Raw genomic sequence first — 16,359 nt, 5'->3', positions numbered from 1 at the left:
GTTCGAGGCCAGCCTGGTCTACAAGAGCTAGTTCCAGGACAGGCTCCAAAGCTACAGAGAAACCCTGTCTCTAAAAACCACATATATGTATATACATATACCCACACAAATATATGTATTATATATAAAATAAAAGGCATGGGAAAATTGTGTTTTGTAGGGTGCTGACATCGGCCTTTAACCGTAGCACTCACAGGGACGGGGACAAGGGCAGGAAGATCTCGGTGTGTTCCAGGCTGGCCTGGTCTAAAATAGCAAGTTCCGGGCCTATCAGAACTACATAGTAAGCTTCTGTCTCTAACAGATAATAAAATTCATGATGTTTTCATACCCAGGACATGTGTATCTGTGTGCTTTTTTTTTCTCATTTATCTAACACAGCCTAGCCTTTGCTGTAAAATCCCCATTTTCCAGCTGCTACCTTCCTCTCCAACCACAAGTCCCCCTTCCTCTTTCATGTCGTAGTATATATAAAATACATAAATATTATTACACACATACATATTAAATCTAGATCTACATCTGAAAGAAAAACACAATACTTTGTCTTTCTTATCCCACTAGCACGTTGTTTTCCTCTCACACGGTCCCCGTTCTATATTTGTGCATGTGCGTGTGTGTATGTGTGTATATATATGCGTGTTTAAATCTAGTTCCTCAAATGAGAGCAAGCATGCAATATTTCTCTGGGTCTGGCTTATTTTGCTTAACATGGCACTCTCCAGTTACATCCATTTTCCTGCAAATGATGCCACTTGATTCTCTATGGCATGGGCTTATACCTGTAATCCCAGCACTCAGGAGTAATGAGCACAGAGCTAGCCCGGACTAGGTTCCAGGTCAGCTGGACTAGGAGTGAAAAGACAAACAGCAGCATCTCTTGTGTCTATGGACCGCCTCCTTCCGGACACCCCTGGTTTGTCTGTTGATGGACATCTTACCTGTCCCGTATCTTAGCTGCCGTGAACAGAGCTGCAGGCCTGTGGTGTGCTGACTCAGGCCCCTTTTGTGTATTCCCAGGGCTGGTATCACTGAATCACGTGATAGCGATTCTACTTTTAGCAATGAGGAACCTCTGTACTCTTTCCATGGTGGCTGCCCCAGTTCACATTCTCACCAACAGGGATGAGGGTTCCCTTTTCCTCAGACTGAGGTTTCCTCACTCTCCATTCTTTTTTATAGTAGCTCTTTGTCGGGTTGGGGATTTTGGGGGGACAGAGGTATTTCTGAGACTGGGTCTCTAGTTTGTAGTTCAGGTTGACCTTGAACTTTCAGTGAGCCCTCTGCCTCAGCCTTCTGACTAAAGGTGTGTAATTCCTTGCTCTAGAAGCCGAACTTAACCGTACAAAACAATGGGTTTCAGTAGGCCACTTGCACACATGTGTAGAATGCTCTTTGTTTTTGTTTTGTTTTTTCGAGACAGGGTTTCTCTGTGGCTTTGGAGCCTGTCCTGGAACTAGCTCTTGTAGACCAGGCTGGCCTCGAACTCACAGAGATCCACCTGCCTCTGCCTCCCAAGTGCTGGGATTAAAGACGTGTGCCACCACCACCCAGTTTGCGCTTTGATAACATTGTCCCCTCTCTTGTCATCTCACACACTGACAGCAGCATCAAAGCCTGCTGCCTCTTTATCTGCAGTTCTAGGGACTGGATCTTGAGCCACGTGCCCTTGAACACCACCACCATCTGCACTGCGAGCCCCCAAAATGTTAGTTTTGTTTTCATCATGGAACATCTTTTTGTTTTGTTTTTCTCTTCTTGTTTTGTGTTTTGGGGCAGGGTTTCTCTGTGTGGCCCTGAATGTCCTGGAACTCACAGAGACCCGCCTGCCTCTGCCTCCTGAATCCTGGGATTAAAGACAAGCGCCTTTAATGAAACATCTTTTGCTTCATTTGTAACATCTATTTTAAAACAAGGCCTGCCATCTGCCTTCTGTCTGAAGAATTTCTACATCCTCTCACAGCTGTCAAAGCCGTCCTGGTTTCCCTGTGTCCGAGAAAGGCTGCGTTGCCCATCACAGCCACCCCTGTGGTCGACGCTTCCATCACCTTCAAGTCCTGGAGAGAACCTAGGTTCTAAGAGGCTCTTACCTCAGCAGTTTATCTTATTTGGTTTTTCAAGACAGGATTTCCCTGTGTAATCCTGGCTGTCCTGGAACTCACTCTGTAGACCAGGCTGGCCTTGAACTCAGAGACCCACTCGTCTTTGCCTACCGAGTGCTGGAGTTAAAGGTATGCACCATCACCATCCGGCTCTACATCAGGTGTTTAAAGATGCAATTTGGAGGGCACTTGCTGCCACGCCTGAGCTCAGACCCTGGGACCCACATGGTAGAAAGTGAAAACTGACCCTGCAAGTTGTGCCCTGACCCCCACAGGAGTGCTGTGGCATGTTCGGACACACAAGGAACAAATGTTGTTAAAACGACACAACTCAGGGGCTGGGGAGATGGCTCCGTCAGTAAAGCTCTTGCTCTGTACCTGTGAGACCTGAGTTCAGATCCAGACAGGGTGGCAGGTGCCTGTAATCCCAGCGCTAGTGAGGCAAGAATGGGAGGATCCTGGGGTTTTCCAGACAGCCTCTCTAGCTAGAGCAGTGAGCCCTGACTTCCAGCAAGCGATTCTGGAGTCTGTCATGATGATGATGATGTGGAAAATGATAAAGTAAGATGCTCAGTGTCAACCTGTGGCCTCCACACACAGTGCATATCTGTGTACCCAAACACAAATGTGCTCACACATACTAACATCGACACACACACACACACACACACAATAAATAAAGATGTGATTATCCTTGTTCCTAATCTAACAGTGAGACTCGCTTTCAAAGCTGAAGTCAATTGACCTGTTAGTCATCTGTGAAGACGGTCATTTTTCTCTAGAAGGGTTTGTTTGTTTCTTTCTTTTTTGAGATAGGTTCTCATGTAGCCCAGGCTGGCCTGCAGATTTGTTAAGTGCTGGAGTCATGGATGACCCTGAGATTCTGATCTTCCTGTGATAGCTGCTCAGATACTGGGATTACAGGTGCACCGCTGTGCATGGTTCTGATGGTGGGTGGTGATGATCAACTAACTGGACAGTACCATGCACATACATGAACATATTGAGGATAATAAATAAAATTTAAATTACCTTACAGCAAAGTAATAGGTTTCTGTATGGATTTTTATATGTATTTCATTGTAGCTGTTCCTCCCCTCTCCCTCCATATATAATATGTATAATCATATTTTATATATTATATATATGCACCCACTTAATAAACTGACTGTTTGCTATAAGAATCCTCTATTTTATTTTAATTTTTTTTGAAAATATGATTTCACTATGCATACTAAGCCAGCCTCAAACCCATAAAGATGGGCCTACCTCTGCTTTCCACATGCTGGAATTAAAGGTATATTTAATTGACTAATTTTATTTTTTTTGAGGCAGGGTATCATGTATTATATTCATCATTATTCTCCATCTGTGTGTGTGCTTGCAGTCCTGTGAGTGTGGAGGTTGGAGGACAATTTGGAGCAGTCAGTTCTCTCCTTCCACCTCTGCATAGGTTGCTGGGATCAAATCCAGGTTGCCAAGCTTGTGTGGAAAATGCCTTTCTGCGCAGCGCCACCCCCTGACCCTATTGCTCATTCTGAGACAGGAGCTAATGTGGTCCAGGCTGGCCTTGAACTCACTATGCAGCCAAAGATGAGCTTGAATTTCTGATCCTCCTGCCTCTACCTCCCAAGTCCTGGGGTTACAAGCATCCACCGCTATGTCCAGCTGATATAGCACCAGCAAACTCCCTGGGGCTCCAGACATGCTAGGCGAGCCAGCAATCTACAATCCCCAGCCTTCTTTGCTTTTTGAAACAGAGTCTTGCATAGCCCAGGCAGGCCTTAAACTTGCTACATAGCCAAGGACGATCTTCAATTCCTGATCCTCCTGCCTCTACTTCCTGAGTGCTGGGACTGCAGGTGAGTGTCATCACATCCAAAGAAGCCCTTCTTGGCATAAAGCCTAACTCCTAGACATAGGTTCCCAAAGGCCCTGCCTGGTGGGGGCCTGCTCACCTCACTGACTCTTTCTACCCACCCCCACTCCTCCACGCTGCAGTTGTATTGCTGTCTCCCCAGGGCTTTGCTCCGCCCACCCCTTCACCTTGGGGTGCTCTTCTGCTGATCCTCTCTCAGAGCTGAAGTCACCCTCCTCAGAGAGCCATTCTTTAGACCCCAAATTTAAGGTGACTGTCTTTGTACTGTGACATCACACCATCTTATGTTTCTACAAAACAGTTGTCACGATGTGGCACTTTCCTTGTTTCATAACTGCCTGCCTGGACTGAAAAATGAGTTTCAAGATCAGGGATTTCTGCAGAGCTGGAGAGATGGCTCAGTGGTTAAGAGGTCTGACTGTTTGTCCTAAGGACCTGGGTTTGATCCCTCACCCCCACATAGTGGCTCACCATAGTCTCTAACAGAGGTTATCAACAGTCTGTAACAGTGGTTCTCAACCTTCCTAACACTGCAACCCCTTCATATGGATCCCCATGTTGTGGTGACCTCCAACCATAACATTGTTTTCCTTGCTACTTCATAGCTGTAATTGTGTTACTGTTATGAGTCACAATGTAAATATCTGATGGGTGACCCCTGTGAAAGAATTATTTGGCCGGGAGATGGTGGCACACGCCTTTAATCCCAGCACTTGGGAGGCAGAGGCAGGCAGATCTCTGTGAGTTCGAGACCAGCCTGGTCTACAGAGCTAGCTGTGTCTGAAGAGGCAGGCAGCTGCTCATAGATGCTTCGGGATTGTAGCTGGGTTGATCCTGTCTCCATTCACAGTCTCAGCTATTTGCTACAGGAATGCGTTTTTGTTGTTATTGCTTGTCAGTGTGTTTGTTTTGAGGCAGGATCTAGCTATGTAGCATTCTTGATCCTCCTGCCTCTACCTCCTGAGAGCTATGATTGCAGTGTGCACCAATACATAGGCTTAACCCTTAATCAGTTTACCTCTCTCCCTCTTTCCACTCCTCTCCTGTTCTGTCTGTGAGAGAAGATCTCACGTAGCCCGGGCTTGTCACAAACTCACTATGTATCTAAGAATGACTTTGAACTCTTGCGACCTCCCAAGTGTTGGGGTACAGGTATGCACCATCATATTCTTCCAGACAGGGTTCCCTGTGTAGCCCTGGCTGTCCTGGAACTCGCTCTGTAGTCCAGGCTGGCCTCGAGCTCACAGAGATCCGCCTGCCTCTGCCTCTCGAGTGCTGGGATTAAAGGTGTGCGCCACCACCACGGCCTGGCTAGTCTTCTTCTCTTCAGAGTGTCCGAGGGAACTGCCCTCCATAGGATCAACCCTTCAACTCAGAGTTCTCTGTGAGTCCAGGGGGCTTGCTCAGAGGAACCCATGGCTGCGCTTGCATCCACTTACAGGCGCTGGCGCTCAGACTTCAGCGAAGATCTTTTGGGCCATGTGGACAAGGAGAGGATGGGTACCTACTTGAGGGCAGCTGTCCCTTTGCTAAGAGAACCCCAGCTCCACCTTTGCCCGAGTCCTGGTCTTTCTGGCGTCCGTTCAAAGGCCACTAACCAGGAACTGGGTGCTATTTACCAGATGGCACCTGCCTATCTGCTTTAGCCAAAGTCCGCCTCTCATTCCTGCCCTTCTTGCCAGCATCAGCCGCACAGCTTTTTAAACTCCTCCCTGGACCCCTAGACTTCCGTTCCAAAAACGGAGACGTAGTTCTCTAAACTTGCCAACAGGGAGTGCTGCTGCCATAGGAGCTGAGCTTCAGGGGTCTGAGGCTGGGGAGCACAGGTGGACTGGAGGGATCTCTGGTATTGCTGGGCAACCAGGCTTAGATAAGCCCCACCCAGCAGCGAAGGCCACCTCCTCCTTCCCTCCCCCTGCCATGCCCACAGAACCAGGGTGCAAAGGGCAAGACTTGGGACATTGCTTTAGCCTCTAGCAGTGATCACCAATGCCCAGGGCATTCCTAAGGCAAGCTGAGACCTTTTGACCTCTTGCCCTAACTCAAGTCCCTTCTTTGATCCCTGTCTCTTGGCCTAGCTGTGGCCACGTACACAAGGAAAGCAAAATGCATGGGCTATCTCCTTGCACAGCTCCCAGAGGAGACCTGGGGAAGACCAAGGGGGCTTTGCTCTCATCTCTCCTGTACCCCAGCTATATCCCAAACCAGCCTCTGGTTTGGGAAGCATCAAGATACCCCAAGTATTTGCAAACCTAGACTTAGGTTCGGAGGATTAAAGCATTTCTGCCTAGTCTGCGGACCCGAGTTCGAACCTACCATAGGGTGGAAGCTGTCCTCTGACCACCACACATGCACAGTGGCAGCTGCCTGCCTATGACCCCTAAATACCTAGCTGTCATTTTTTAATAATAATAATAAAAGAGGCAAAACAAAACAACAACAACAAACTAGAGTCACAGCCCTAACCCACCAGAGACAGTCGCTTGCACTGTTTGCTGTTACCCTCCCCCACCTCTAGGGTGCAGCAGGGGCTTGGACTGGGGTAAGGCGCCTATAGCAAACCTTTAAGGAGGCACGAACTCAGGCACATAGATGCCGAGTTGGTCCCTGAGAGCCTGGGCTTCTTTAAATGTCTATCCCTCAAGGGCGATTCTGCATAGCAGCCAGGGAGAGTTTCTGAAGGCCATGGCTAGCCAGGTGGGAAAGGGTCTGTCCTGCCTTTTGAGTTCCAGGCCTTTCTAACTGCCCCCTGATGAGGGCCTCTCTTATCCCTTGATCTGCGAACTTTGACTCCTGCGCGGGCAGGCCTGGTTGCACTGGTACCTCCTCTGAGGAGCCATCTCCTGGCTGAGCCACCTTGCTCCTCTCCCCACGTCTACAGCATCTCTGTCCCTTTGCCTCATACTCCAGGTGTGACACATAGAAGCAGTCACATAGAAGGAGGCACTTACTGCCTCCTGTAGGAGGTAGCCAAGCTCCCTTCGCCCTTGGAGACTGTCTATGCAGGCTAGCGGAGGGGTTCCACGGACTGCCTTACTAAACAACATACCCCACGGGCATCAGCCACCCAAAGTCCTCAGCATCCTGGAGTTCCTGCTCTATGAGAAGCTGGCATAAGCCCCTGACTGGCACCCCAGCCCACGCGGCTGTGGGAAGTGCTCTATTCTATTCCTTAGGAATATTAAGGCATGGGTTTTGTTTCCTAAGAATGATAGACAAGTCATCACAGGCTCCCTGGCACAGAACTTCTCCCAGCATGCCACGGTTCATTCTGGCTCCACTGAGAGAGCCCAGTCTTCCAGGACACTCCCTGTACAGCACTGCATTCTGGCTGTCTGACATGGTGACACACTCACTGTGGTCTGTCACTCATCCAGCCCGAGACCAGCACTACTTCTTCCTGACCATCAGGTGGGGGTGGAGTCCTCTGCTACCTCCTGCCTACTGCCTGACAGGTCTCCTTTTGTGTTAGAAGCTTATTAGAGGAAGTATAAACATGGACACACAAACAGGCAAACAAGCATCCGGGACTCTGAGGAGTGCTCAGGCCCCAATACCGTAGATATGTAGACAGATAACAGAGAAGAACTCGCAGGCCCATAGGGCAGCATGGGAGTCCCTTCCTGTAGGTCTCAGAGGAAAGGGGTGGGGGAGGTTTCAGATCTGGAGCCTGAGGCCAAGCAGCCCATTTCCTGGGAAGGAAGTGTCTTCACCAGTAGGTCCTCTATGACCCTGGGAGTCTGGCAACCTGAAATCTGTGAACTTCCTAGGGGAAGTGAGAATGGCACCTGCCATTCCCCCCGGAACCCCAACTTCTGGGTGAGCAATTCCTCAGGCAGATCTGCTCCCAGTAGGGGGCTCGCTATTTACTTCAGGGATGAAAGGGGCTGCAGCGAGTGGGCGTGGCCTGTATCCTAACACTGTGGTGGAGAGAGACTGGAATCTCTCACGTTGGTTTTAAGTGTTCTCTCAACCCAGTCTCTTTGCTCACCTTCCAGGAAAGGAGAAGAGCCATTTCGCGCGGGAACCTAGAAGTCTAAGCCCTTCTTTTCTGCGTGGGCAGTTCTTTCAACGGGACTCTCAGGGTCTCAGGAGGACTTCAAGGGACCACACATATGGAGAGGGTAATGGAAAAGTGAGCGAGGCCCCACTGGAAGAACGGAGCTGAGCATAAACAACCCCAAATGCCACTCAGGCAAGCCACACTCTTCAGTCCCTCCTACCGAGGCAGTGCAAGTTTCTGTAGACATTGTTTCTATTGTTAGGATTATTTTCAGGGAAAGTGTATACACTGCTCAGACCAGCTGAGTCTACCTGCTCTCCCAGTGATCCACTTATCCATCCATCCATGCACCATCCATATATCCATCCATGCATCCTTGCATTCATAGCCTATCAGTCTGATTCCCTGTCACATCGATCCGCCTCTCTTCCCTGCTACTCATCCACACACTCATCCATCTACCCTCCCGTCCATCCATCTTTTTATCCATTCATCTAACCTCTCATTCATCCACCCACCCACCCTCCTATTCATCCACCCATTTCTACATTGTCATCTACTCTCTCTCCAGTGCATCCTGCACTACTTCCCATAGGGCACGCTGAGCCCCAGGCTGGCTCTTGAGGATATAGTAGCAAGCAAGCCACGCACCTTCTTCTTGTCCCACTTTTCTTCCACAAATGTGACCTCTAGAGAAATTCAACACAGACACTTTTAGGCTGTCTCCCAGGTCTGCTTTATGACCTAGGACCGGTTGGTTCTCTAACTCAAAAAAAAAAAAAAAAATGTTCCGTGGTAAGAACACTTGCTCTTATACAGGACCCAGGTTATATTCCCTGCACCCATCTGAAGCTCGCAATTGCCTGTAACTCTAGCACTGGAGAATCTGGCACCCCCTTTCTGATCTCCTTTGAGCACTGCACACACACACACACACACACACACACACACACACACACACACACATAGGCAAGCACACACCTACAAAAATGGTCTTAAAAAGTAAATCTTTAAAAACAAAAACCACCAAAAGCTCCCTAGCCACAGAAGGAAAGGACAGTAACACGCTCTCTCTGGGGCCTCACTCAATTGTTGCCATGACTGCCCAGCCACCCTCATCCCCAGGGCAGCCCCCCTGGAATCGGGATTCCCAGGCTGAGTCACCGGGGAATGTAGGCATAACACAAGTTCTGCTCCTGTAGCATTTAGAGTTTCTCCAGCCCTCTTCTAGGTTATGGCAATTCTGAACCTGGCTGGAAAAAGCAACACTAGCCTGTCAAGGGCCCCTGTTTGGCCTGTCTGCCTGCCTGCCCCTTGGCAATCTGGTTGTTTCCAGATGGCCACCACAACTGCCTTCCCATGGTCCCCATGTCTTCTGGACCAGGCAGCTCTACTGAGTGTGATTCCTGTCTTTCCAAAAACCACAGCCTCAGCTATGGTCACAAAGAGGGAGATCCAAGAATTTATGGAAACACAGGCTTTTGGGTGGTCCTGCCCACCTTGACCTAAGATTGATTCTATTTTGGACTGAAGATGCAAGGGAAGGAAGTAGTCTCCCCCCCCCCCAACATCCCATCCCCCCTTCTCCATTCCCTAGTCTCCCCCCCCAACATCCCATCCCCCCTTCTCCATTCCCTAGTCTCCCCCCCAACATCCCATCCCCCCTTCTCCATTCCCTAGTCTCTGCCACCCCCCAACATCCCATCCCCCCTTCTCCATTCCCTAGTCTCTGCCACCCCCCAACATCCCATCCTGCTCTGCCCCATTCCCTAGTCTCTGCCACCCCCAACATCCCATCCCGCCCTGCCCCATTCCGTCCTAGACTCTGCCCCCCCAAAACCCCATCCCGCCCTGCCCCATTCCCTCCTAGACTCTGCCACCTCCCAACACCCCATCCTGCTTGCCCCATTCCCTAGTCTCTGCCAACCCCCAACACCCCATCCTGCTCTGCCCTGTTCCCTAGTCTCTGTCACCCCCCAACACCCCATCCTGCCCACCCCATTCCCTGCAATGCTTCCTGGCTCAGATTCAGGCCCAACCCACAGTTATCCCCTTACTGGAGCTCCAGCTTCCAAGAACAGAAGGAAGTGGCCAACCTCACAGCCAGCATTCCTCTGGGATGAGGACACTCTTCTTGCTGCCCAAGGACCCATGGGAGGCAGGGCTCAATCACTCATGAAGGGGCTGAGTCTACTCCTAGAGATGAATTGTTTCCTCTGCAGGACCTGACTGGGCTAGGAGCCAGGGGACTGGATCCAGAAGTCCCCTTCCACTCCATGCCTCTAAATCCAATCAGCTTTACTGATTGACTGTCCCTGTGCCCCTGACTGTCACTGTTCCTAACCTTCACCTTGGCAGGCTAGACTGGGCAGGGGAGTCAGGTCTTCTGGAGTAGGTAGGGAGAAATCTTCCCAATAGAAAAGAAAAAGAATGATCTAAGAGTGTCTATGAACCAGCAGTTACCAGTGCCAATAATCCCAGCATTAGAAGGTATGGGAGATGAGGAGGATCATGAGTTCCAGGCCAGCCTCAGCTATATAGGAATTCGAAGTCAGCCTGGGCTCAGGAAACCCTATTTCCACACACAGGCACGCACACCAGCGGTCATGTGGCTCAGTTAGAAGTGTCTGCCTGGCGTGCATCAAACCCCAAGCTGGAAAGACCAGGCAGAGTAGCCCACATTTCAGAGGTGGAGGCAGGAGGATCAGAAGTTCAAGGACATCCTGAGCTACAGAGTGATTTCAACAACAGCTTGCATTTATGTGAGATGTGTCCCACTGCAAAGGCAACCAATAAAACCCTACTACTCAAATGGAGACAGTCATTCTTCAGGTACCACCTGCCCTTACAGTCCATCCTCAGCCAGTGGACCACTACCATTGTACCCTGTGCGGCCACCCCTCTGCTGTCCTCCCTTGAGGTCCCCACCTTCTTTGGGAACAAACAACAGCCAGCAGAGAACTGGGCAGGTGCACTGAGGTGGGGCTTTTCCGGGGCTGGTTTTCCCCAGTTCCCACTGGAAGTTCCACTGAGCTGCTGGCCAGGAACTCTGGACACGTGCCCGTCCCAGTTGCCCGGCTAGGAGCAGAGCTCAGCGCTCCTCCAGCGGTTCCGGGAAACTCCTCGATTTCCTTGTTGTCTCCACGTTGGCAAGAAAGCGAAACCCAAGCCCCGCCCCCTCCCGCCCGGTTCGACCGAACCCAGAGAGTGGGTGTTGGGAACTGGGACTCGGAACCCTAGCCAGTTCGCTGCGTGCATGCACGTGTACACACACACACGCATACGCACACGCACATGCCAAGATACCACAAGTTCGTATCTCAGGCTACAGTGATGGACTGCGCTTATGGGACATCCTCCAGCACTGTGTGCCTGCCAACCCCGGGAAGGGTAGGGACGAAGGGGGATAGGCAGTGGGGATTAAAAGCAGGAGCGCTGCTAAGAGGCTTGCCAGCTTCAGCTCTCCAAGGAGCGATGGTAAGTTAGCTCAGAGACGTTTAGCAACTCGTCCCAGGTCACACAGTTTATAGCTGCTGAGCTAGGTGCAGCAGGGGAATGCTGGGTGCGGGTGGGGGAGGGGAGGAAGAAGTCCTCTGGCCACCGGCAGGTGAGCTGCCTGGCACGGGTGGGGCAGGCAGCTAGTGTGCAGGCGTGGGAGAATATAGGCGTAGGGTTAGAATATAGGCAGCCACCTGGGCGGCCCAGCTGCTTCTCCCGCCTGCCCCCTCCTCCCTTTCCAGGAAGCCAGCCAGAACGGAGCCTACAACTCACCCCCAAGTCGGGGCGGATCAGGAATGTGGAAGTTGGCCCAAAGGGCCTGGTTGCCCACTCTCCCCCAATCACGCACACCCAGCATCAGAATGCATCATGTGGAGAAGAGCGGTCCACCCTAGGGCCAAACCAGGCGGGGAAGCCTGGTGTGGGGTGGGGGTGGCGCCTCGGCTACTCGGCAGGACTTGTCCACAGGGGAGGGGTGCCGCTCTCATCCAGCCCTGCCCAGGGTCACGGCCTCTGGGCCTGGCCTCACAGTCTCCTCAACTCGGCTCTCCGGGCCCCACAGGGCGGATGGGAACCGAGGCCTCTTTCCTCCCAATGCTGTGTTTATAAGAAATGAAACTCCGCAGCGGGCCCCAGTGGCAGCCCACACGGTCACACGCACTCTCCAGCGGGCGGGGGAGGGGCGATAAGTTCCGGAGCGGCACAGACACTACAATCAGGGCGCCGCGATTCCAGTGCGCTGGGACCCAGCGTAGGACCCCGTGCTTTCCCAGTCAGCTGCTGCCTCCCACCCTCCGAGTTCTGGATTTAAAATAAAATAAAATAACGGTACAACGTTTATTCTGCTGTGTCATACAGAGCGAGTGCCAAAGCTGTGAGCGGGAGGGGCTGGTCTCGTGCCCGGGCAATTCCCCAGAGCCAAACTTCGGGCTAACCCTAAGCAGAAGTGCGATTTCCATTTATTGAGTAAGTTTTTTCTTTCTGCCCAAGCGTCTCACAGTCACAGTGGTGGGACCTGAAATTTCTTGTCAAGCTTTGGGATGGTTTTGGATGCTTTGATATTTGACTTAGTTTTTAGACAGGGTCTGTGTAGCCCAGAGTGACCTCGAACTGCTGATCCTCCGGCCCGACTTTACCAGTGCCGAAATTACAAGTGGGCGCAGCACCTCAAGTGTATGCAATGCTTCAGATCGAACCTAGAGTTTCATGCGTGCTAGGCAAGCGCTCTGCCAGTTGACATAGGTCCTGCATGAAGAGGTTTGCTGTAAAAATGGAGAACTTGGCTGCTAGGAGGCCCTTTGGGCCTGCAAGTCTGGAAGCCCTGCCGTATGCTTGTACCTGGCTTATATGCTCTTGGGAGCAGTCAAAAACCTAATTCAAACGTCGTCACCAGACCTGGACCCGGTTTCTCTACTTCGGATTTCTGTTTCCGGTCCCACACCTGTCTATCAGCACAAGCACGGAGGAGCATAGTAAGAATAAGCATCAGGTGACATCATTTAGCAAGGAATTTGGTTCGGGACTAGCAAGACCCCCACTTAAAGGCGATTGTGAAATCATAACCAAAGAGGCAGAGAACAGGAGGGAGGTGGCAGGGGACAGGATTTGGGAGAGGCTTCTACAATGTGTGTGTGGATGATTTTCTTCCCTCCCCCCTCCCCCATCTCATGTACCCCAGACTGGCCTGTCCCTCCCGCCCCTGGGGCTGGGATTACAGGGATAAATCACCATGGCTGGTTTCTGCGGTGCTGGGGCTGGAACCAGAGCTTTGCTCGGGCTACACGGGCGCTCTGTCAACCAAGCTACAGCCTCCCGGCACCCCCAGCATTCCGATCAAAGTCACGTTAAGGTCAAGGAGACTCTGGCCAGCCCCTCTGGAAGTCCAGAGAACCTCAGGGCCCATCAGGGAAGCTGCAAGGTATACTCATCCTAATTGAGCCAGCGGACTTTTGGGGAGCGAGCCCTAAGCATGCACATGCGGCTGACCAGGACAGGCAACCATTCTCCAACTCTCAGCTAACTCCAGATGCGGGGTGGGAGGCACCTGCTAGAGTCTTATAGAAAAAAAAACAGCCAGTGCTCCGTGCTCCCTGCTCAAGAGGCACCAGGGATGAGAGATAAGACCCAGAAAGCTAAAGCCCAGGGGCAAAGGTGAGAGGGGAGGAGTTCTGATTGGCTGCATAGAAACTGGGCATTTGTTCTGAGTTTTTCAGGGGCAGAAAGGGAAGCCAAGTGTGGTGGGACACTTCTGCGACTCCAACACTTGGGAGGTAGAGGCGTGAGGAGCAGGAACTTAGTGCCAGCCTTAGGGGGCAGGGAGATGACTTAGCAGGTAAAGGAACCTGCTACATAAGCCTGATGACATATCTTTGTTCTCTGGAGCATACATAAAACCACAAGGTGGAAGTTGAGGACTGATGCCCTGGGTTGTTCTCTCACATGTGCTCTGTGGCATGTACACCATCATACATGAACATGCACACACGCATGTTATAATACACATATAGTTTGTTTTGTTTTTTTGAGGCAGGGTTTCACTGTGTAGTCCTGGCTGTCCTGGAACTCACTCTGTAGACCAGGCTGGACTTGAACTCACTCCCGAGTGCTGGGATTAAAGGTGTGTGCCATCATCACCCGGTTCAAGCATATATTTTGAAAAGGATGACCTAGATTATATGAGACCTTGTTTCCAAAAAAAAAGGTGTGTGTGTGGGGGAAGGACTGGTAGAAATGGAGATTAGTGGCGAGGACATATTGCTAAATAGTGGGGAACATGGCGGGGGGCTCTGGTGTGGGGAGGGTCAACAGAACGAAGAAAGAAGTGAGGAGAAAAGTGTTCAGGGCAGAGAACACAGTGGAAGGCTGATGGTTTCCTTCCATTTAAGGAGTGTTTAATGGTGTTTAATAGTTTGGGAAGGGCTGATAGTCTACCTGACTTCACAGGGGAAAACTGGAGGAAATTTGACTAAGAGTTTCACTGGCTTTGATTCGCGAATTAGACCGAGCAAGCGCTCCTGCTGGGCAGCAGTGGGCTGGTGTCTGTGAAGTCAGAACAAGGAAATAAAACAGAAAAAAACCTGATTGGTTAATGTTAGGGTGGTTCAGAGTGCACTGTCACGTCTTAGGACTGAAAACTCTGCCTTTTAGGAACACCTGGTTTGGCTCAGGATCTGTGTACTCCTTTAACATTTCAGTGAATAAAGTAGTGCTTAGCACAAGGGACTCCATTTTATTTGATCTGATGGAGCCTGGTGCTGGAACTCAGTCCAAAACAGTGGTTAACAATCTTCTCAACAAGTAGAAGTGATGGGCAGAGATTTTCTGTGGTTTACAGCCAACGGGGGCCCAGAGAAGAATAAGTCATTTCTTTCTAAAAAAAAAAAAAAAGATTTCTCCTTGTGTGAGTAATGGGTTTTGTGCATGTGAGTGCAGTGCCCACAGAGGCCAGAAGAGGGCGTCAGAGGAGCTGGAGTCACAGGAGGTCCTGAGAGGCCCGAGCGGGTGCTGGGATCCAAACTCGGGTCCTTTGCAAGAGCAGCAGGTTGTCTTCTCACTAAGCCATCCCTCCAGCCCTGTTGTTTTCTACCCTCTTCTAAGAACAACTGAAGGGGCAGGAAGTAGGGTGGAAAGAGAGAGAGTTTGAGCCTATAGATGAGGACGTGGCTCAGTGGACAGAGTGCTTGCCTAGCATGCACAAAGCCTAGGTGCCAGGCCCAGGACCCAATATTCCAGATGAAGTGGTGCATAGAACTGCAGTCCCAGCATTTGAGAAGTCAAAGCAGGAAGATCCGAAATTCAAGGCCAGCCTGGGATAAGCGAGCTGTTTCACAAATGAGAAGAAAGGAAAAAGGCAGTAACAATAAAAACGTTGGGAACTTGGTGGGGGCGTGGTGGTGAATGCCTTTAATCTCAGCACTTGGGAGGCAGAAGCAGGTGAATCTGAGTTTTATAGACCAGCCTGGTCTACAAGTTCCAGAAGAGCCACAGCTACACAGAGAAACCCTGCCTCAGAAAAACAAAAAACAAAATGGAACTCAGCAAGGGTTAGCAAAAACAAAAAGCACAGCACCCCCAGTCGGAGGCAGAATCTTAGAATTTAAAATTAAGCACCAGGCAAGCATGGTGGGACGGGCTTGTAACCCCAGCACTTGAGAAATAAAGGTAGGAAGATGAGGCATTCAAGGCTTACCTGGGCTACAAGAAACCCTCTTTCAAAAAAACCAAAGCAAAAATAAACTAAGAATAAATAAGAATCCCCAGAGTCAAAATGGAAAAAAAACCAAAAGCCTCACAGAACATTTAAAAGATGTAAATGTCAGTTTCTCTGGTGAATCCAAGCAGTGGGGGTGGGGTGGGGAGTGTCTCCTGGGCGGAAAATTGTTAGCGTGTGTGTAGATTTTGCTCACGGGTGTTGTCTCCATTGGGGTGAAAATGGAAATAACCTGAATGTCCTACAACAGGGTGTTCATTAGGTAAATTTTTACTTATCCTTAGGACAGAAAACAGGTACCCATCACTAACAACGCTGCAGATACAACATTCCAGGACATGAGCTGACTCTCATTATGCATACCCACACTGGTATTTTTTTTTTGTAGTCTCCTGTTGCTTTCAATAGGGTCTCCGTGGGCTGCAAGAGTTATGAAGTTCCTCTCCTTAATCTCATTTTGAATTTTTCAATGACTGTGTCAGGTTGCCTCAATACAAGATGGGAATCTGCTGCTCAGAAAGCAGGTGCCACAGCTCTGAGTCACTTATTCAGAAGGTCTCAGTTCCTGCAGCAACCCCTACTCTTATTTGCCACTTCAAATACCCCAAATCTCACCCCCCCCCAATCATTCTAGAGTCTCAGTACTTCCAGCAAGGTCCTCCTGCCA

Source organism: Microtus pennsylvanicus, chromosome 11 (assembly GCF_037038515.1).
Source record: "Microtus pennsylvanicus isolate mMicPen1 chromosome 11, mMicPen1.hap1, whole genome shotgun sequence".
NCBI lineage: Eukaryota > Metazoa > Chordata > Mammalia > Rodentia > Cricetidae > Microtus > Microtus pennsylvanicus.
This window is presented reverse-complemented; position numbering follows the sequence as displayed.